This window comes from Canis lupus, chromosome 33 (assembly GCF_048164855.1).
Source record: "Canis lupus baileyi chromosome 33, mCanLup2.hap1, whole genome shotgun sequence".
Taxonomy (NCBI): Eukaryota; Metazoa; Chordata; class Mammalia; order Carnivora; family Canidae; genus Canis; species Canis lupus.
The window spans coordinates 23,570,773-23,592,898 of NC_132870.1; the positions used below are offsets into that span (position 1 = coordinate 23,570,773).

The 22,126-nt window shown below is 35.2% G+C and overlaps 1 protein-coding gene across 5 annotated transcripts in view; it reads left to right on the forward strand.

The window, feature by feature from the left end:
- The window catches only part of BANK1 (B cell scaffold protein with ankyrin repeats 1), a 287,136-nt gene that overhangs the window by 170,863 nt on the left and 94,147 nt on the right, over positions 1 to 22,126 (forward strand). The gene's annotated exons all lie outside the window — the stretch shown is intronic.

The window sequence follows — 22,126 nt, forward strand, 5'->3', positions numbered from 1 at the left end:
TTGTTTTGTTTCTTAAATTTCACATATGAGTAAAGTCATATAGTATTTCTGACTGATTCTTTTCATTTAACATTATACTCTCTAGCTCCACCCATATCCTTGCAAATGGCAAAATTTCATTCTTTTTTTGTGGCTGAATAATATTATAATATAATAATAATAATATATATGCCACATGTTCTTTCTGATGTTCTGATTTATATAGACAAGGAAAATTGAGATTCTTTTTGGAATTTTAAAAATCAAGTATAGCATGAAAATGCCCACATTGCCGAGACAAGACTAAAAATATAAGAGTAATACCTATCAAAAGTATAAGAGCAATACCTATCAAAACATCATAACAATATCACAAGGAGCTTCTCCAATATATTACCCTATGTTATCTGCAAGCACCTTTAGCATTAACAGGAAAGGTAGTTTTGTTTGCTAATCAAATGTGGTCAGTCTACTGGAACAGGAGTGTGCTTGCTTCCACACAGCTTCTTTGGTCAAGGCTAGAAGAACAGAAATCCACCCATCATGAGTTAGGTTGACAAGAAAAATCTTATGTAACCAAACTGCTATACACTTTTTAAAAACAACATATAGATTATGGCGTAAATAGAGATTTTAAAGTTTGGTATCCTCCCTCCCATAGTAGTACACAGTGTCCTTTTTAGAAAATGTGGTATTTACCTTTTTTGATCTCATCATCATGAGTCAGGTTTCTGACATTGTCCCATTATATGTTGGAAGAGGAAGAGACCTCAGAAATGGGCAAGTGCACTCCTTCACTTTATAAGTGAAAAGCCTGAAGTCCAGATGAATGATTATGAGTAAAACCTCATAATTCTCATTCATTATTTCTTTTATAGAGAAAGCTTAAGGCCATTTTTACTGGAAATCACCATAGTCTAAGAATGTGACTGGAACTTATTAAGGGGCTTCAGGGTCCCTTACCATACTGCAGTATGCTGATTTGTAAGAAAATGAATGAAAGAAAGTTGGGTCACCACAGCCCTTCTTGAAGATCTTATTTTCTACTCAAGAATACACGTAGATAATTTACAAAACCATACACAAGCAAGTACAAATGATAATGGTGGGATTGAAGGCCGAAAACAATAAGCAGCTTTGGTCACTTAGAACTTCTTGTCTGTTGGTTAAGACTGTTGGCAGGGACATTGAATTCCATGGCTGTGCACATTTACAAGTCACCTGTGTGGCATGTAACTATGCAGATGATTATTTAGTGGGCAGTGGAAAACTGGAAAAGGTCTGAGGAGGCCACAGACCAAGACAGCAGGCAGTGGGGAAATTAACAGGGCCAAGCAGTGAAAAAGAGATTATTTTCACCGGTGGTGAAAGGAAACAAAGGTGACTAGGAAAGTCTGCCTTCATAGTCTAAGTTCTCCTTTTTTTAAGAATTATATTTATTTATTTATTTGATAGAGAGAGAGAGCAAGCATAATCAGGGGATGCAAGAGAAAGAGAGGGAGAAGCAGGCTCCCCACCAAGTAAGGAGACAGACATGGGGCTTAATCCCACAACCCTGGGATCATGACCAGAGCCAAAGGCAGACACTTAACCAACTGAGCCACCTAGGCACCCCTCTAGGTTTTCTTTTTGTTGCTCTAGCCAGCTTTGCTCAAACATACCAAACCTTCATGAATAAATAATCAATGAACAATTTTAAAGCAAAGTTATTTGCCATTAACGACCAACAAAGTAACTGTTCAATGTATTATATACATAAGGAGGGAAGACTGAAAGGAAAAGTGATAGGAGGTTTAGCTCTGCCTCGTCTACTAACACACTCTTGGACCCCAAATGAGTCACCTCTTAGAGACTCAGTTTCCTCATCTGTAAGATGCAAAGATTTAACTAGATGATCACTAAAGAAGTTTTATTATCTCTATATTTCTGAATTGAGAAGGAAGGTGATATTGATCAAATACTGAAAATATGTGGAGGGGAAATAGTGATACTCCTTAAATCTCTTTCCCCAGTTTTTCAGCACTTCCATGGGCTTATGTGGGGAAAAAATTATTTGCCAGTAACTGTAAAAATCTAAATAAAAATATTGAGTGGAAAAAAAGTATCAAGTGGGAGATATCCAAAGATGACATTATAATCTTTTATTATTGACAGTAGTATATTGATCATTCTATAGTCAGTGTACAATATTTAATTAATGAAGTTTGATTGGACATACTGTTTAATAAGACTGTGACAGCGCCATTGCTGTTGTCAGAACACAAAGTTAGCATCGCCATGTCTGGATTCTCATGCTACCAAGTCACTCTGTTTTGATGAGGGCCATTTCATTAGCTTAATCAGCCAGTCAGGAGGAACCACCCCCTCTGCCCCACATTAAAGCATTAAGCTACCAACTCTGAGAGGACTGACAGATTCATTTCCCTGGTGAGTGAAATCATATTTGTTTTAGTTACTCTTCTTTTATCCAACTAAGAAAATTTCTCCTCTTCTTAGAATCTCCTTAATCTTCATGGTAACAATCTCCCTGCCTTTTTGTGATCACATTGATTTCTATGTCAAACTATTATTTTGAAATAGATTATTTTGAGGAAAATCTAAAGCAAATAAATGGTTCTTTAAAAAGTCAGTTTACTTCAGGTGAAAAAGGAAACCAAAGGTTTCAGATGGATTAGAGAAATGTGTCTCATTTCATTTATGTTCTTTACAAGAGAGAGAAAGTAAATACAGCCCCTGCAGTGCAATTTAAAATATTGTCACCCCCTGCCTTACCCTCCACCTCTGGCTCCATCCAACTGGATCCCTTAAGAATGGGAAACTGGTTACCCTGCTAAGTGGTATATTGAAGTGTCTAGTGAATAAATTGGAAAATTTTATAGGAAGGCCTACAGGTACCTCTTTATGTAAGTTCAGTCACCAGGAATCATTTTATGGTGATTGGTATTTCATTCCTTTAGTTCCTATTTATTTCTGATGCCTTACTGATGAAATAATTAGAAAGACTACAAAGCAAGTGGAGATAGAAGTTAAATATATAATTGGGGTGCTATCACCCACTCCCTTGTAATCTGTCCTCTCTTATCATTCATTCCCCTAGATTGTTCTCTCAAAGGTTATCAGTAACCGCAGTGTCAATCATGGTAGCTCAGTTTTGCTTCTGGTGGGCTTCTCTCTATAGCTCATAACATGGTTCACCCTCCTTAGACTCTCTTATGGCAGCCCAATGGCATCATGCAAATCAAGTTTTCCTCCATTATCTCTGGTTCTCTTACTCTATGCTCTTTCCCACTCCTTTTTTTACTGCTTAAACACAGGCATTGCCAGTGTTTTGTCTTTGGGCCATATTTTTTTTCTACTTTCTCTAACACTATAAGAAGCTCATGCACCATGATGTATCTCTCATCTTCATATAGATGACCCCAAATATTTGCCTCTCAAACTCTCCATTGACCTTCTTTTCCAACTTCCTGCTGAATAAATTCATCAATCTGAGCTTTTGGCATATTAAAAATTAGTTCACCATCTCCACCAAAGCAACTCCTTGCTCCTATAGCCCTTTATTTTACTGATGCCATCATTTGCTAGGCATCTGAAGTTGAATGGATACTGTTGAACTTTCTTTGATTTTTGCTTTTCCTACCACCAGTCTCAACCATTAAAACCATACTGTAAACGACATACTGTAATTTGCCTTTTTCAATTTGTACTTGCCTTGCCAACATTTTCTTCCTAATGGATATATAGTATTCCAAAATATTGGTATATGGTAATTTCTTTAATCACTATATATTATTCCCAATCCTTTTTTTATTGTAAATAATGCTATAATGAAATCATCATTGATACGTATATGGAATGGCTGCATCTAAAGGTATGCACAGTTATTTATTTTTTTATTTTATAATTTTTATTGATTTATGATAGTCACACACACAGAGAGAGAGAGAGGCAGAGACATAGGCAGAGGGAGAAGCAGGCTTCATGCACCGGGAGCCCGACGTGGGATTCGATACCGGGTCTCCAGGATCGCTCCCCGGGGCAAAGGCAGGCGCTAAACCACTGCGCCACCCAGGGATCCCTGCACAGTTAAGTTATGATAATATTGTCAAATTCCTCCTCAAAATGGATAAATTTACCCTGTTCCAAAAGTGGATTTGTTATCCATATTTTTCCTAGTGATCTGTAATGCTATTTTGTGTTCTAATGCATACATTAGTTTTTGGGGCTTAGAATATATTTCTATTGATCTTCACTGAGACTTATGCCAGTACCATACAATCCTATTTAATTTTATAATATTTTCTATCTACTTAAGCAAATCCTTCCTTATTAGTCTCTCTTTTTCAAAATCTTCATGATTATTCTCCTAGTAAAAGCTTAGCATTTGTAAGAATTTATAAGGCCTCCTGCACGGACAGCTAGTAATTGATATTTTAACTTACCTGTATTAAATTTATACATTTTTGGATCTTTACAATATTGAATCTTTTAATTCAGGAATAATATACATATCTCAATTATTTGTTTTTTCTTAAAGATTTATTTCTTTATGTGTTTTAGAGCACAAGTAAGGAGGGGTGAGGGAGAAGGAGAGAGAATCTCAAGCTGACACCATGCTGAACATGAAGCTCAATGTGGGGCTCAATCTTAAGACTCGGAGATCACGACCTGAGCCCAAACCAAGAATCAGATACTTAACTGACTGCACCACTCATGAGCCCCAATTATTTGATTTTTCTTAACATCCTTCTTTTTTTTAAGATTTTACTTATGCATGAGAGACACAGAGAGACAGAGAGAGAGAGAGAGAGAGAGAGAGAGGCAAAGACACAGGCAGAGGGAGAAGCAAGCCCCACGCAGGGAGCCCAATGTGGGATTTGGTTCCGGGACTCCAGGATCATGCCCTGGGCCAAAGGCAGGTGCCAAACCCCTGAGCCACCCAGGCATCCCTTAACATTCTTCATTAATGTTTTATAATCTTCTCCACTTAGGCCTTGGACACTTACTATTAGTCTCATCTTTAGCAATATTGTTATTTACGCAAATGCATTTTTTATTATATTTTCTAACAAGATATTATTAACGTATCAGGTGGCTTTTGATGTCATTAGTTTAATTTTGGATTTTCCACTCAACCTAACTATCTTATTTACTTGTTAATTCTCTTGGGCTTATATATTTTTCATCAAAAGATTTGGTGTTATTTTAATTTATCTTAGTATGAGATATAGTACTTCTCAAACCATAAACACAACGCCAAGAATGATTTTAATTTTGGAAGAAATAAATCTTCAACCAAACCATTTATGAGGTCTGTTCTTATGCTCTGTACCGGATTAACTGTCCCACTTTCAGGCTTCCATCCACCTGTGGTGCTTTTATCCTCATTTCTCCAATTGGCAATTTCTGCCAATTCTCCATTTCTATCCAACATTCAAGTTCTTTCTTTTCCATGAATCCTTTCCTGATATTCTTAACATCACTTTGGTTTTTCCTCCTCTGAAGCCATTGATAGCTTCCCCCATTGATAGCTCCCATATCACTTCATATACAAGTCATGTGACATTAATCATCATACTGTATATGAATTGGTGGCAGGGGCTATCTCTTGTCATCTTCATTTCTTCTGTGGTATCTACTGCTCCTTTGTTGTATGTTGTTAAAGAGCTCAATATACATGTTTTTATTCACTCTAATACATCAAGTGTCTGGAATCTAGGATCTTAGCTGGGAGGGTTCCATATTCTATTCATCCCACTGATATACCATTAATCATGAGTGGATGAAAGTTTGGTTGGCCATCCATCACTGATAGGGAATTAGATGATGAGGTCAACAGAACACAGGCTTCTTATATACTCATAAAAAATGCTATTTGATTTCTTCCTGATGAATAGTCCTTCTACTTTACCTTAAGAAAATGCATCATCACACAGCACCATAAAAACAAAAAAAAATCTGAAAAATATTAACCTATTTATAGAACTGAAATTGTAATTGCATTCCCTTCTGGCTGTTAAAGTGTGCTACTTTGGGGAAAAAATGTCCATTTTATTTTTATAATTTAATTTTATATCTTATAGGTACATAATGTTATTTTATATTGCAGTTTTAACTAGTATGTACCTTGGAGTTCACTTATGAACCTTACAAAATACATTTATATTAAAAGCTATAACAGGGTATCATTTTTCACAAAGGCTCTGTGTTAAATGACTTCTTTACTGAAACAGTTTTTTCCTCTTCCTTAGGGATGGAGTTCGACTGTTTTTTTTTTTTTTTTTCATTAGAGATGAGATTAAGTTAAAATAAATATTCTTAAGAGGAAATAAATAGACAAAATACTGACCTATTTTTATTTATAGTATTTGAATGCCATCTGCCTTTTAATCTGGTGGAGTTTTTTTTTGTTTTTTGTTTTTGTTTTTGTTTTTTACTCAAAAATATAGGGAAAGCATTTTCAGTCTAAAACAACAGGCTCTTTGAAATCCAGAAGAATCTAAATAGCTATTGCCACTCTTCATCACAATGTTTCCACATTGCATAACCACCTAAATAAGAAGCAATGCCACAAAGCATACAAACAACTAGGTCTGAATTCAAGCAAATGTGACAAGTAGTGTTATAAGCCCCGATAATGGTAAAGCCTGTTTCTTCTTAATTAAATTGTACAGTTTCTTTGAGATCTAAAGAGAGTTTCAGATTGGTTTTATATGCCAAGCTATTCTTCATTTGCAACAGTCTCCTAGCTAAGACACTGGAAAAAATTAGGAATATTTCTCTATGAAGCCACACAGAATCCCTGTGTAAAGCCATAACCTTTATGATACATGAACCTTAGGTATCAACAAGTAATTCCTAAAGCACTATGGAACCTCTCTGCAAAAAAATGCATTCCTCAGATTGGTTGGACACTTCCTGAGATAGATATAAATAGTTGAGCATCCACTGAGTTTTCAGATTCTCTGCCAGTGTTTTCATGTAAGTACCAATAATTTCTAATTGCTGTACTGATATGATCTTTCTTCAGAAATTTTTAATTTTATAATAGTATAAGACATGCTGGAATAATGCACTTTAAACTAATTCATAGGCTTGTGATCTTCTGGAAGGTTCAGTAGCCCTCTTGTCCCAAAGGTCAGCATCCATTTGTTTTGTGGCTTGCTGCTTAATCAAACCCAAGTGAAGTGCAAAATACCAAGAGATGAGGTGTTTTTCCAGTTTTTTTCCTAACAGAAGTTTATTTTTCTTACCCATTTGTTCTTCTAGAATGTCAATATGATTAAAATTCATATATCCTGAAAATTATGATACCAATCAAGAAGCAACTTTTTTTTTTTTTCTAATTTAGTCAGCCACTTCAAGGAGTCCGTTCAAACACAGTACCTTTAACCATTCACTGAATGGTTTACTCTGCTATTCCTTTTTCTAACAAACTCTTTCTCTTCCTTCTCCTTTTTTTTTTTTTTCTTTACAAAACAGAGGTCATGAAATCAGGAAGATTTTGAATGAGTACTTGGTTTTGATTTTAGGAAATTTTTATTAGGCTTCCTTTTAATGCAAGGAAGCAAGGCAAGAGTTTGTTACCTAGAAAAGTAATAGTTGGACCAGGAGTGAGTAAGTTAACTAATAATAATAGTTAAATTATTTAAGCTGGCTTTAATAGACATCATGGAAAGTAGTTAATGTGAAATTTGATTAATGTAATTCCTTGAGGATGGATGAAGGAAAAGCAGTAGTTTGCCCTTTGTATATCAAGGGCTTATTTTTTTTATCAATGGTACTTCATTAGTCTTTAATTTAGCAATAGATTGGAACTTCAAGCGAGGACACACACACACCTTGTGCCCTGGCTAACAAAGCCAAAATAAATCATATGAAAACATCTCCAAAGATAAGAAGTATTAATCATTAGCCAGGATTTGAGACTGGGAAGGTGTGGACTCAAGACCCATAGTCCACTCCTGAAGCAGCATATCTTAACTGGACATTGAGAACACCTGAGTTATAGCACACTTGTATTTCAGTTAATGGACTACTGAAAACACACAGCTTTTCTATGACAAACTTTCTTTAAATGAAGATAGCAATGTTCTATCATCCTACAGGGAAGTTAATAAAACCTGTAACAAGAAAAACAAACATGCATCAAGTGTCTTACCTGAACTATGAAGCATTCTAAGTGTTTTTACTCAATTTAGTACAATTCATTAAACATAAATTGAGCATTTATTGTATTGTAGGTAATATGCTTTCTGCTAGGGAGAAATAAATGAATGGAACCAAAATGTTGCCACCAAAGAGGTCACAGTTGCATGAGAGTCATAAATGTTTACTAAGTAGTTACCACATGCCAAACACTATGTTAAGTCCTTTACACACATTAAATTATTTATTCTTATAATAGTTACATGATGTAGATGCTATTACATTCCCCATTTTATAGATGAGAAAACCAGGAGACAGAGAGCCCGAGGAAATCACAAAAGTTATTCAACAGTTTAAAGCCAGGATTCATGCCCAAGTTTATGGCTCCAGAATTCACACTCACAATCACTTCACCATCTCTAGAGAAATAATTACAATGCAGTGGTGGCAGGATGGTTCTGGAAAACTTAGAGGAGGCACAGAGCAGCACCAAGGAGGGAGTGATAGATTTAATCACACTAGAGAGGGTGGAAGTAACTATTCAGAGAAAATAGCATTAAATTCAGTAAACCCACGAGGTCTTTATAATTAAATTATCCTAATGTTGTCTTACTGAGATGAAAAAGGTGTTATTGTACTGAAAGTTTTAAGGTCACATAGCTCATATATAACAGAATTAGGCCTCATAACCCAGACTATCTGCATTCCACTCATATGTGCTACTGCTTTTGGCGTCAACCTTAGCTCAACTGTGGCTTGTGAGGAAGGACGCAAGCATGAAGCATGAAAGCAGTAGGCATGCAGCAGTAAGCATGAAAGGTAACTGGGGAAATAAAAGGAAGAGGATTTGGGGGAGAAGTGAAATTCAAATTAAGCAGCAGTGTAGAAACAAGGGACTTTTAGGGTGACTCTGAATAAGATACAAAAGCATAATAGTTAGCTGTTTGCAAGCAACCAACTGCAGAGACAGCATTAGAGAAAGCAAGAGTTGGAATGTAGCTGGCCGCTGCCTGGCATAGAGGGAAGGGCGTGCTGCTGAACAGGGAAGCATGTGAGTCTCAGAGAGAAAAAAAGAAATTCACACAACCTTTGAAATAACAATTCCATGTCCGCATAAGGTGCACAGAGGATAAGGTGAAATGTCCACACCACAGGCTATGAGGGAGGGGTGGGAGCATCAATAATTCATTGAGAATTAGGTCAAAAGATATTTACTGCAATTCAAACTGCCTGCAAGAAATAATTTGATTTAACCTTTTGGGATGGAATGATACATGACAAATGTTAAGATATGTATACAAAGAACCCACCAAATTGCTGGGAGGCGGGCGGCCCGGGTGGCTCAGAGGTTTAGCGCTGCCTTCCGCCCAGGGTGTGACCCCGGGGAACTGGGATCGAGTCCCGCATCGGGCTCCCTGTGTGGAGCCTGCTTCTCCCTCTGCCTGTGTCTCTCTTTCTCTCTCTGTCATGAATAAATAAATAAAATCTTTAAAAAAGAAAATTGCTGGGAGGCACGTACAGAGAATCTGTTGAACACCAAGGGATGAAAACAGTATATTTAATTTAGTCACAAAATGTGAAGAACACAGCAATATGACTGCACAAATGGCACTCTCATGTTGTGAACTCTTCCAGCAAGGTTTCAAACAGATTTGGATCTACATGGAAAAGTCAGGTGTGCAGGAGAGTTATACAGAGAAGTTGCTTTTAAAAAAGATTTATTTATTGATTATTTATTTATTTATTTATTTGAGAGCAAGAAAGAGCATACACATGAATGGGGAAAGGAGCAGAATCAAGAGAATCCTCAAGCAGACTTCTGACTGAGCATGGAACCTGACCTGGGGCTTGATCCCATGACTCACTAGACCATAACCTGAGCTGAAATCAAGAGTTGGTCGCTCAACCAACTGAGCCATCCAGGAGCCCCTGAAAAGTTGCTTTTTAAAAAAAATATTTTACTTATTTATTCATGAGAGACACACACAGAAGAGGTAGACACAGGCAGAGGGAGAAGCAGGCTTCTTGTGGGGACCCCGATACAGGACTCGATCCCAGGACCCTGGGATATGCCCTGAGCCAGAGGCAGATGCTCAACCACTGAGCCACCCAGGTGCCCTGAAAAGTTGCTTCCTTTTAATGGCCAAAATATAGTCTCAAAAGCAGACTGGAGAGTATACCAGCAGACAGAAATGAGCTTCCAGGTTCACCACTGGGGGTTCTGTGGCAGTTGCAGAGCAGAATCTGACAGGGTCCTGTTGGCTGCAGCAGAAGAACTGACAAGTAACCAGGCTATGGGTGGGGTCTGTGTTTCTAGAGAACAAAAAGTACAGGGCACTGCTGAAGAAACAAATGAGACCAATTTGAATATGAAATGGAAAGTTTTAAAATTGCAGGGGATTGCAGAGAAAAGAAATAAAAATCAGTAAGGATTCTTCCCTCATATAGCATGAAAATGCTAGAAAATTTCTTATGCAGGAGGCAGAGAGGATAAAACTGTTACTCATGATAAAGCAAGAGAAAAATTGGCTGCAAAATAATTAAAGAAATATTTTGAAAATGATAGGATGCTTAAATTGTATTGAGAATAGGAACACCCAAAAGTGATGGTGGCAATATAGAATAGATGAGAAGCCATACCCTTTCCCAGACGTTTGTGATTGTGAAGGTTTCTGTAAACAAACAAAGGAAGATGTTGTGAGCTAATGTCTGAGATTTAAGCTCATTGAAAGGAGAGCCACCCTTACCAGACTGTTCTCTGGAAACTTAGGTATGACTTAAAGCTTCTTGTGTTTGATGAAGATCAGATGCTCTGCCTCCTTGGGAACTGGATCAAAATACAGAGAAAAGGGTCAGCCCAGGGTTTTAAACCATATCCTTCTCTATACTTGACCTTGAAAAAATGAAAATCTGAAAATCTGAAAAACAAATCAAACTAGAAAGTTAAGTCATCTGAAATACATATGAGTTTGTATTCTAACATTTGCTAATGTAAGTGAAATTGGAATGAAATTATTTCTTTGGCTATTGAAGATGCCTAGACAACTAATTATAAATTAACTTAGAAGTTGGCATAATGAGAAGCATATTAGTAAGAATGATGTTTCGGGCATTATTTGACTAGTGTAACTAGCTAAAAGTACCTTGATAAATATTATACAAACTGAGAAAATTCTAGTAGTTTATTGTAAGTTAGCAATTTTATAACAACGCAGTACCTTCCATTCTAGATACTAGTAAATATTTCCAGATTCCTAAAGTTTTCTTTGTAATAACATTTTACTGAGGCTGATAGCCATTGACTAGAAAACAACCCCTATCATTAAATTTGGTGTCCAAATTTATCAGAGCTATGCATACAAATGTAGGTAGATTCTAGGGAATTATATTATTGAATGAAAGACTCTCTCGTTACTATCAGTGGACTGATAACCATCTTCCTTGGCAGCTAGAGTAAAGAGGCAGAGAGTGGGCATGTTTGCCTCCTGCACCTCAAGAAAATTGTAAATAGGGACCATTTCAGACTTCCTCCTATCATGCTAATTTTCAGATAAAATAACATATAATCAGAAGTAGGCAAAATTCATCATTTCTCCCAACTAAGCCATCGTGTAAGGCTGTGTGTGTGGAGGGCCAGTTATTTGTATAATGGTTCTAGGTGCTAAAATAACCTTAATAAGTTACCTGTTGCTCTTGGCATTGCTGTAGGTCTGGAAATAGGAATAGATAAGGGTGATTTTCAGTAAGATTGTATAAGAATATATTGTTATATTAGAGAGGACGAGAAGTGAACCCTGTCTCCTAAGTCAGAGAGTGATCAGTTTTAAAAGATTTTACTAGCTGTGTGATCTTGGGGAAGTTATTTTATCTCCCTAAGCTCCCTTTCCTCCTTCTTAGCTCTTTCTTTTCCACCTGAGTGCACTTTCTGTTGAATCCCTGCTGTGGTCAGACAGTGCTATCCCACAGACCCTTGTAAGGGTGAGAGGAGCAGGTGTACATTAGGAATTCAATAAGTAGCTACTGTTACCCTTGATATTGTTACAGTCAAGTTAGAGAAACTGGAGTTTAGGGTTAGGGAGTTTTAGGGTTATGGAGTCAGTTCTAGAATAGCTGAGGAAAGGAATTTTGGCAGTTGTGTCATAAAATATGCTTAGAAAATTCAGGAATTACCTATAAGAGTCAGGAGTGGGAAAATTAAAATGAGTTAGCTGTGGAAGTGAACAGTCAGAAGTGAACAGTCTCCACTATTATTTTATTATATCTTTGTCCTATGACCACCACAGTTTCTGAAGTGGAATAAAACAGTAACAACTAAACAAACAAACCTGGACATAAAACCCTGTTTGCCTCATTTTGGAAGAATATTCACTTCGAGAAAGTCATTTTGGCCAGTGCAGCTTGGCATTTTAATTAATTAGATAATGGGAAAGGCAGAGGTGGATGTCAGCTCATTCATTGTAGTTAATTTCCGAACATGTCCACGTAGCCTTCCAGCCAGTCTCCACAGTCCTCACTTGGGAAATCTCTCACAACCCCACCATATTCCCCAGATACCTAATATTAGCTTAGAGAAAACCAAACAGCTGGTAAGGAAAAATCACTAAAATCTAGTTTTCCTTTTCTTGGACCCAACCAAGAGTGAGATATGAGGAGGCAATATGATTTTCCTAAGCCTTTGTTTTCTCTATGATTATTTTAAAATGTTTTCTGTAGTGGGATTCTGAACATTCGACACCAAGTAACTTGTTTGCAGCTTATCCCACATGTGCCTCGGCACACAGGTGTGTAGTGAAGCTACCAAATGATGGACAACCAGATGGAACTTTGGGGTGAACCATCCATGCAATGTGGTGTAGAATGTGCTATGCATTTTAAAAAGGAAGTGACAAGAAATATAGAATAACTCCAACGTGTTACTCAAGAAACACGAACTTTCTCAATATCTAGGGGATCACTCTGTGGGCAATAAATAATGCAATCAAGTAAATTAGAACTCCACGGGACACTGAAATATTTTGTATCTTTTACAGAAGATGAAATTGTTCCTCCACATATTATTCTATTAAGCAAAATATATCAGAAACAGAAAAAAATTGAGAATCACTGATCTTTTTGGTAGAAATTCTGATGTAGCAACATAGATCTATGATAAAAGTTATGAATCAGCCAAAATCATTTATTAAAACAATAAGGTCAATTTGGCTAGTATTTTCCCATCTAAAGCTCACTTACATTTTTACTTTTTTATGGAAGTAATCTTCAAAAAATTTACAGTGCAGATTTTATTATGATCTCCATTTTACAGAATAGGAAACATTAATGGATTTAAGTGACTTGCTTAAAGTTGGTAAGTTGCATAGTTGAAATTTAGACATGACTGAACCCAGAGCTTGCTTAACTACTAAAATCTACTGCCTTGAGTCTCTAAACTCCTCTGCCAGAGATATTTTTCATGGATATAGATGATCAATAAATAGACTCTTTAATGGTGTGGAAATTCCAGGAAATGCTAAATTCTTCTCTAGTGGTAGGAAATAGTCATTATGCATTACTTTAAAAAGATTTTGAATTCACTTGTTCTTTTTCATATTATTCAAAAATCCCTAGGGTTACATACCATCTAGCTTATTTTGGGGTGATTGATATTATTAATATTATTGATATTCACAAATTTCTGACATACTGGATAGGAACCAGGGGGATGAGTTATAGTCACCATAATATCTCTTACCTTTTTCATGTTCTTAGTCTCTAGAGACAGCGTAAGTTTATCTCATTACATCACCGGACTCCAAGGTTGAAAGTGAGATTGCCAGTGATGGACTGATAGTAGAAAACCTCCAGCAGAGAATTCTTTGGTCTCAGAGTTTGCTGTGCAACAGAGAATTTTTACCAGTAATGTTACATGACCCTAAGTCTGGCATACTTTTAACTATAGCTCTCCTGTTATGTCATATTGAGATTCTAGTCAACCCCTGATAGTCTTCACTTTTTCATTTATGAGGGTTTCATCTTGATAATGTATCTATCTAAAAGCTGAAACATTTATGTTTCTATGTTCATTGGTAGCCTAGAAGCCTAAAAGAACAAACATGGCTCTCTAGTTGTTTAACATAAGAGACACTGGGTGGGCAGAGAGGATAGCACTGAGGGGCAGGGAAGGATACTGCTCATTCTAAACCCATTTTCAGGGAAGCCAATGGAAAATTCTCCAAAATACATACAAGGAAATGCTAACCTCACAGTTACTTCTATAATGATGGGAAAGTCCATCTAATTTATAATTTCAATAAATTATATAAGTGGTTTTGGAGATAACATTTAGATTGTCATTAAACATATTTAGCTAACTGTTGTTCCCTTTTATTCAAATTGGGAATGAATTATATAAAATATTTATGTGACTAATTCATTCAGATTCTGGATCAAAGACAAGTTCTTCCCAAGAGTCTGGATGAAGTTACAGTTGCCATAAAAGCATACCAGTCCCTCTGTTTCCTTTAATATTGTGGTCATTAAGCTCATTAGGGAGACATTAGAGCATGAGATGTGCAGGCAGATGCTATTGTTCAAAACTTTGATCTGCTTCTTACTAGTTATTTGCCCCAAAGCAGGTATTGTCTCTGTCTCAGTTTTCTCATCTATAAAATATAGTGCTAAAAATAGAACATGCTTCATGAAAAATATTGTGAGGACTAAATGAGAACACATTACAAGTCATTTTACTAGTAGCTGGAAGGGACACTCAAATGTTAGATATCATTATTATCATTTGTTTTATTTGGCTTTTCTGAGAAGATATAAGTTCCATAAAGACTATTTCTCTTTTTGCCCTTTATCCTTATTAATGAACACAAGTCTAGATGTGACAAATGATCAATCACTATTTATTAAATGAATAAATGAATGTGCAAGCCTTGGTATAATGAGAATGGAACCAGTGACTGATTATAACCACTAATGATGTTTGATAGCTTCTATCATTTTTCTCTGCCAACTTCCTTATTTAGATATGCTATTCTGTATCATACACTTTTTCATGAGATCTCTTCTCAAAGACATTTTTACACAATATTTCCTCCCCAAACAAGGGACACAATCTCGTTAGACATTAATTCATTCAGTAAATAATTTTCAGCACCTGGTATATATATAAACTAGCACTGAGAAACATTTAAAGAAATATCTCAGGTACTCAGTTTGTCCAAAGATCTAAAGTATCTATAGTCATAAACAGTGAATTAGAGGTATTGCTCATTGCTGCCTCTTTTCAGTATTCTAAATACAGCTTGGCTGTCTCTGGATCTATACTTCAATGCCACAGGGAAAATCGATAGTAATAACACAAGATGCTGAGAGTAGAGGTAAGGTTTCTCCATTTTCTAAACTAATCTTCTAGTCTGAGACTAGAACTGGGAAATATTGAACTATCCAGGATTTGGGTAAATGCTGGCAAAGAATATACAAAAATAATATACAAAGAGATATTTTATTTTAGTCATTTTAATAGAATATATGATGGAGTGAGTACTTGTAGATTTGACATCCTAACATTTCTTTTAATTTTCTAGCCAAAGTAAAGTGTCAATTTGGCAGTTTTCTCCTTTGAGTGTTAATATGTCTAAAATGGAAAATTTGGGTAAGAAAGAATCCACGCTTGTTCCCTTCACATGCCACATCATATTTTAATTGTCAATTACAAATTGTATTTGATTCTTACAAGAGTGCCATATGCTTCATATGAATGTCATAAAATTTCATCTCCTGAGTTTTACTCAATTTTATAATACTTTTGCAAAGCTTATTCTTTAGAATAATAGTGTTAATAAAGAAGTTATTTGCAAGCTTAGTCAAAACAGGCATTTTTTCATGGCTGTATTTTTTTAAGGATTTTGTAGTGTTGGAGTTTTTATATGCAATCTGAATCTTGCACTTTGGCACATTCAAGGTAGGATTATTTTATAGAATGCAATATTTAATTTATTTCTATGATAACAATAAAATTGATCATGTTTCAAATCAGAAAATATTGTGAATCAGAAAGCCAAATTAATTAGTCTTGTAGAAATCATCAGGATTTTGTGTATTTAATCAGGACTGATGCATAGAGTCAAAGAGGAAGAGAGTCCTTGACTTTTAAAAACTGCTGTGTTAAGTCAGGATAGGCTGGCTAGCTGCAGTGAGACACACTCAAATTCTCAGTGGCTTAAAACCACTCTCACACACTCTACATATTAAATGTAGTTCAGCCTGGGGGCCTCTCTCATCAAAGTCACTAAGGAACCCAGGCTGGCAGACTCAATCACAGCTCACATTTCCACACTTCCTGCCTCAAGAGGAAAGCAATGTGGTGAATCACATCCTGATTCTTCAAGCTTCCTGACAAAGCAAGCCACATGGCCAAACCTAACTCAAAGAGGACAGAGAAGTATAATCTTACATTATAATGTGCCCCAAAAGAAAAGGCATACAAATATTTATGACACAAATTAGCTGTAAAAAATGTTCTTCACTGTGGTCATTAGTGCTACAGTTTGCATCCTTTTGTCATACACCCATTATTACTGATAAAATCAAGATATTTCTAAAAAAATAAATCAAAAGATTTCCATAGTATGACCCACTCTATCTTACTGGTTACCTGATTAATTCAAGGAGCAGGATAGGAATTCTTAAGAATTCAGTGATTTTAAGACTAATGGTAGCTGAGTTTTATTTCTTTCTTTCATGTCTTTTCTGACCTCATATCAACAGGATCACATGAATTCCCATACTGAGTCAGACCCATGGTCATTCCAGCCAAAAATTTTATCCTTGGAAAAAAATGAGTCACTTCTATTATTTCTCCATTGTTCTTAAAGAAAAATGATAGAACTATTATAAGAAGTGCTATTTTAAAAATAGATGAATCTAGTTAATATGCATAAAGATGAATGTGCACTTTCTAAAAATCAAATATTTTTCTTGAATTTCAACAAATCCCAATGAAAAACATGGTATATTAAGATTCAAGGTTTTAAAATATATATATATTTTTGTTATTTATTCATGAGAGGCAAACAGAGAGAGAGGCAGAAACATACACAGAGGGCAAAGCAGGCTCCCTGTGGGGAACCTGATGTGGGACTCCATCCGAGAACCCATCCGAGAACCCTGGGATCATGACTTGAGCCGAAGGTAGATGCTCAACTACTGAGCCATCCAGGTGCCCCTTAAGATTCAGTTTTAAAGAAATATTTCTAAAATAGTTTTGAAAGTTATAATAGAAAAAAATAAAGTAGATACTTGGAACAAAAGTAAAACCATGAAACTCTAGTGATTCCATTTACCCAATTTTATAATTACAGGTCAAAAATTATGGAATTTAGTTTTAGAATCCCAACATTTTATTTTTTTTTTAAGTAGTCTCCATTCCCAACACAGGTCTCAAACTCAACCCTGAGATCAAGAATCACATGCTGTATCAACTGAGCCATCAAGGCGCCTCTAGAGAATTCCCTTAAGACCATACACCCCAGCCCAATCATTAACAAATGAAGAAACTGAGGCCCAAGAAATATTTTGCTGAATAGGATAGACCAAATCCCTGCCTTCATAATATTAAATTCAATAAGGAAATATATCAAGCTATGAACTCTACAACTGATTAATTTTAATAATATAGACAATGTGTCTGCAATGTAGTAAGGACTCAACATTATTGTTACACCTTTGAAGTAGTCCTTTTATTCCAACTTTTCTCCTAATATTTTTTTTCCCAGGTACACCTGGCATATAAATATTTAGCTACTGATTGAACACTACCAGATCTATAGAGTTTTCAAGGCAATTAGAAAGCTTTCTTGATTATATTTATGAAATGTGTTGAATGAACTTAGATGTTAGTGACCATAGATTACACAGCATATTCTGTTTCTTTCCAATTGCAAAATGGTATAATGGTTTGACCATGATAATAATGTCATTGTATTTGGTTACTTTTATTATATGATGATACAGAATTCTGCTTAAAATATTTTTCTTGTGAAAGACAGACATAAATGCAGTGTAATAATTGAAAACATTAAAATTTATGTTCTACCTAACTGAAATCCCCAAATTTCAAAAATTGAGATACGATGACTTCCATTTATATCAGGGTGATGAGTCATTGTTGCCTTAAGGCTTAGCTTTCCTATTTAAATGTAAACTTGGTAGATGTCATTTGGCAAGGAGGCTGGTAGATAATTATGTTTGGAATAACACATGCCTTTTTCATCTAATTATCTTCTTGATGAATTATCAAAGAGTATGGGACATGCAAAACAAAGCATTCATGCAAGTATTAGACACAGTTTTATAAAATGGAGATCCAAAAACTTGTGAAAAGTAAGACAAGAAGAAATAAATTTAAGTAAATACTTACTTGCAAGATAATAGCCAATGTAAAAAACTATTCTTTGAGAAGAATGGTAACATTGTTATATATTTCAACAGCAGAAGCTTTTTTAGGAAAAAAAAAAAAAGACTGCCCCTGGTATCATTGATTTTTGACCATATAAAATTAATTTGTATAAACGATTTCAAAGGAAACCAATGAGGCTATGGATATAATCCAGAAAGAGAAAGAACAGTAAACAACCCTTTATTACTCTGAGTAGAAAAACTACCTGGCTGTTATTGAAATGCTCCAAATGACTCATACTTCTATTAAATGTTTCCTTCTCATAAAATCAGTTTTCAGCATTTTTAAGTAATAAGCTATTTTCTGAAAAACATATAAGCTGAGAACAAATCATAAAGGATGAATACATGATGTGAACTTTGCCATTTCAGTTAGGTCATCAAAACAAAGTCTCACTTGTCTATATGATTTTGATTGTCACATTCTTAAGGGCTTCTAATTTATATATTTACAAATGTGTATATATATATACATTTATATGTGTGTATATATATATTTACAATGTATATATATAATAAATACACATTTTTAAAATTTTTGTAAATTTGTAAATATGTAAATAAATTGTATGTATATTGATAGGAACTACTTAATTGCCCTCTATGGGTGGTAAAACAATTTACACCTTTCTAAATCAATGTAGAAGAGTGTCAGATTTCCTTGCTATGAATTACAAACTTCTGGAATTTTGCCATTCTCATTAAGGGCAAAGGAATATCTCACTTCTTTTGTCATGAATGAGATTAAACATCTTTTCATATATTTTCGAACTATTTGCATGACATTTCTGTGAACACTGTTAATATTCTTTGCCCATTTTTGTGGTTGTTGTTGCTGGATGTTAGTCTTGTCCCTTTCCATTTTGATAAGTTATTTAGATTTGGGGGAGACTAATATTGTTCTATAATATAAATTGTAAAAGTTTTTCCAGTTTCTCCTTTGTCATTTAAGTTTACACACATTGATTTTTTTCTATGAAGAAACTTAATATTTTTGTGTTGCCAGGTTCATCAATTATTTTTTTATGGTTTATAGATTTTTGTGTCAGTGATAGATTATTAAAGATAGTATAAATAATTCTGTCATGTTTCTTTCATAACTTTATTTAAATTTAAATCATTTCTCCATTTGGAATTTATTTTGGTTTAATGAATGAAGCTTGGATCTACTTTTTCTTTTTTTCCAAATTGATATCTCATTCCCAACAATTCCCGGTTCATTTTTCCCCACTAATTCCTATGCCATAATTTTAACACAATAAATGTCCATGTGTATTTGGGTTGATTTCTGTACCTTTTGCTATCCTATTCTTTTACTCTCTTTTTCGATTCATGAATAAGTCATTATAATGTGTTTTAACCTGTTAAGGCTGGTTCCTCCCTTTCCATAGAATTTTTGTTTCATAGTGTCATTTATTTTTCCTTCCAAACTTTCAAAAAATCTTGTGTAATTCTGAAAAATACAACATTACTGGAATTGCTCTTATTTATAAACTAATATAAGACCAGCTGACAACCTTATATTAATCTTCCTCTCAAAAACACTGTATGTCATTCCATTTTTATCCTCATGGTTTCTTTCATGTTCTTAAGGATAGTTTTATATTTTTTTTGTTTTGCCTATTCTTACTACATTCACTCCTCAGCAGTTGTTTTCTGCAATTATAAACAAGGTCTTTGTAGTTTCTAACAGGTTATTGTTTATGTATAATGGAGCTATTGATTAACGTGGATTACCCTTGTACCTTACAAAATTATTATTTTTTATATTTATTAAGGTAATATTGACAAATAAAATTGTAATATATCCAAAGTGTACAACATGATGATTTGATATACACAAGCATTGTGAAAGGATTCCCCTCCACAAAAAATAACACGTTTGTCACCTCACATATTTACCTTTGTGTGTGTGTGAGAGCTTAAGTTCTACTCTTCTATCAAGTTATAATTGTATAACACAGTATTATCAACCTGTCACCATGTTATACATTAGACCTTGAGATCTTATTCATCTTACAACTGAATATTTATACCTTTTTACCAACTTCTACCCGTTTCGTTTCATCCTGCAGCCCCTAGAAACCATCATCCTTTCTGTTTCTATGAGTTTCTATTTTGTCAAATACCTTTTTGGTATCAGTAAATAAAATATTCTTTTTCTACTTGAACACATCTAAAATAAGTGAATGGATTTAAGAACATTGAACTATTTCTGTATTCCTGGAAAAAGTCCCCCTTGGTCATGATATATTTTCTTAATATGGTGCTGATGGGTTCTAATTGACAAATTGTATTATTTAACATTGAAATGCATGAGTTTAGATTTCTAGAGTGTTTTTTCTGTGTGATTGTTGAATATTGGTATTCATGGTTTAAATAGACTGTGGAAATATACTCTTTTTTTCATATGTTCTGTAACATTTTAGTAATACTGGGATTATAACTTTAAATATTTATCCTGATCTATGGCAAGGGATTTCTGATAAGAGTACCTATATCTGTTAAAACAGTCTGTTGCTTTCTTCATAATTTTTCTGCAGCTTTCTGAGTTGCCATAATACTTCCTTCTATAATTATTTGACATTCAGTTGTCAAATTTTCCTATAAGATATTTACCTACTTGCGTAAGGAACACAGTTGTATTAGAGGCTAGCTGAGTTTCAGCTGCCACAAAACAAAACATTTTCTGGAAGAAGCTGCCTAGGGCTGCTCTGTATCTTCTTGGTATACCACTGCTACTTCCCCTACCCTTCTGCATTTTGGAGGTGAACTAGGTATAGTAGGATGAAGATGGGGAATGTGGTTCTATTTCCACTCAGTTTCCCAGGGCTTCTCCCATTATGAGAAGAGCTTTTGACCCTTCACTTTGAGGAATTGTACTTGTACCATTTTTTCCTGGGATCTGCTGCATCTGTAGTTTCTCCAAAGGGTCTGTTCACTTCACTTACCTTCCTCTTGATGGCTCCTATAAGAACCCAGTACTTTTATACTTTTGGTGCCTTCCTTCTAGTTTCATTAACAATAGAACTTTCTATGTTTGTTTCCTTTTCTTGTGACTTGTATATGATTTCCAGAGGAGGCAGGGAAAATGATGAGTTATATAGTCATGAATCAAAAAAGTGAAGACTGGGGATCCCTGGGTGGCTCAGCAGTTTAGCGCCTGCCTTTGGCCCAAGGCGCGATCCTGGAGTCCCGGGATCGAGTCCCACGTCGGGCTCCCGGCATGGAGCCTGCTTCTCCCTCCTGTGTCTCTGCCTCTCTCTCTCTCTCTCTCTCTCTCTCTCTCTATGTCTATCATAAATAAATAAATCTTAAAAAAAAAATGAAGACTACCTTAAAGAAAAGACTTTTAAAAACCCATGCAAATTGGTATTGGTGGCCCATGACTATGATTGTGATCAATATTCTTTCACAAATAAAAATAATCTGGCCTCCTACTTACTTGAAATTCCTGTCATTGTGAAGTCTAGTAAAGAATTGCTTTTCTCTTTGTTGTGCTATGTATTACATCTAGGAACACTTACAGCCAAATAGGTGTACGTTTACGTTGTGA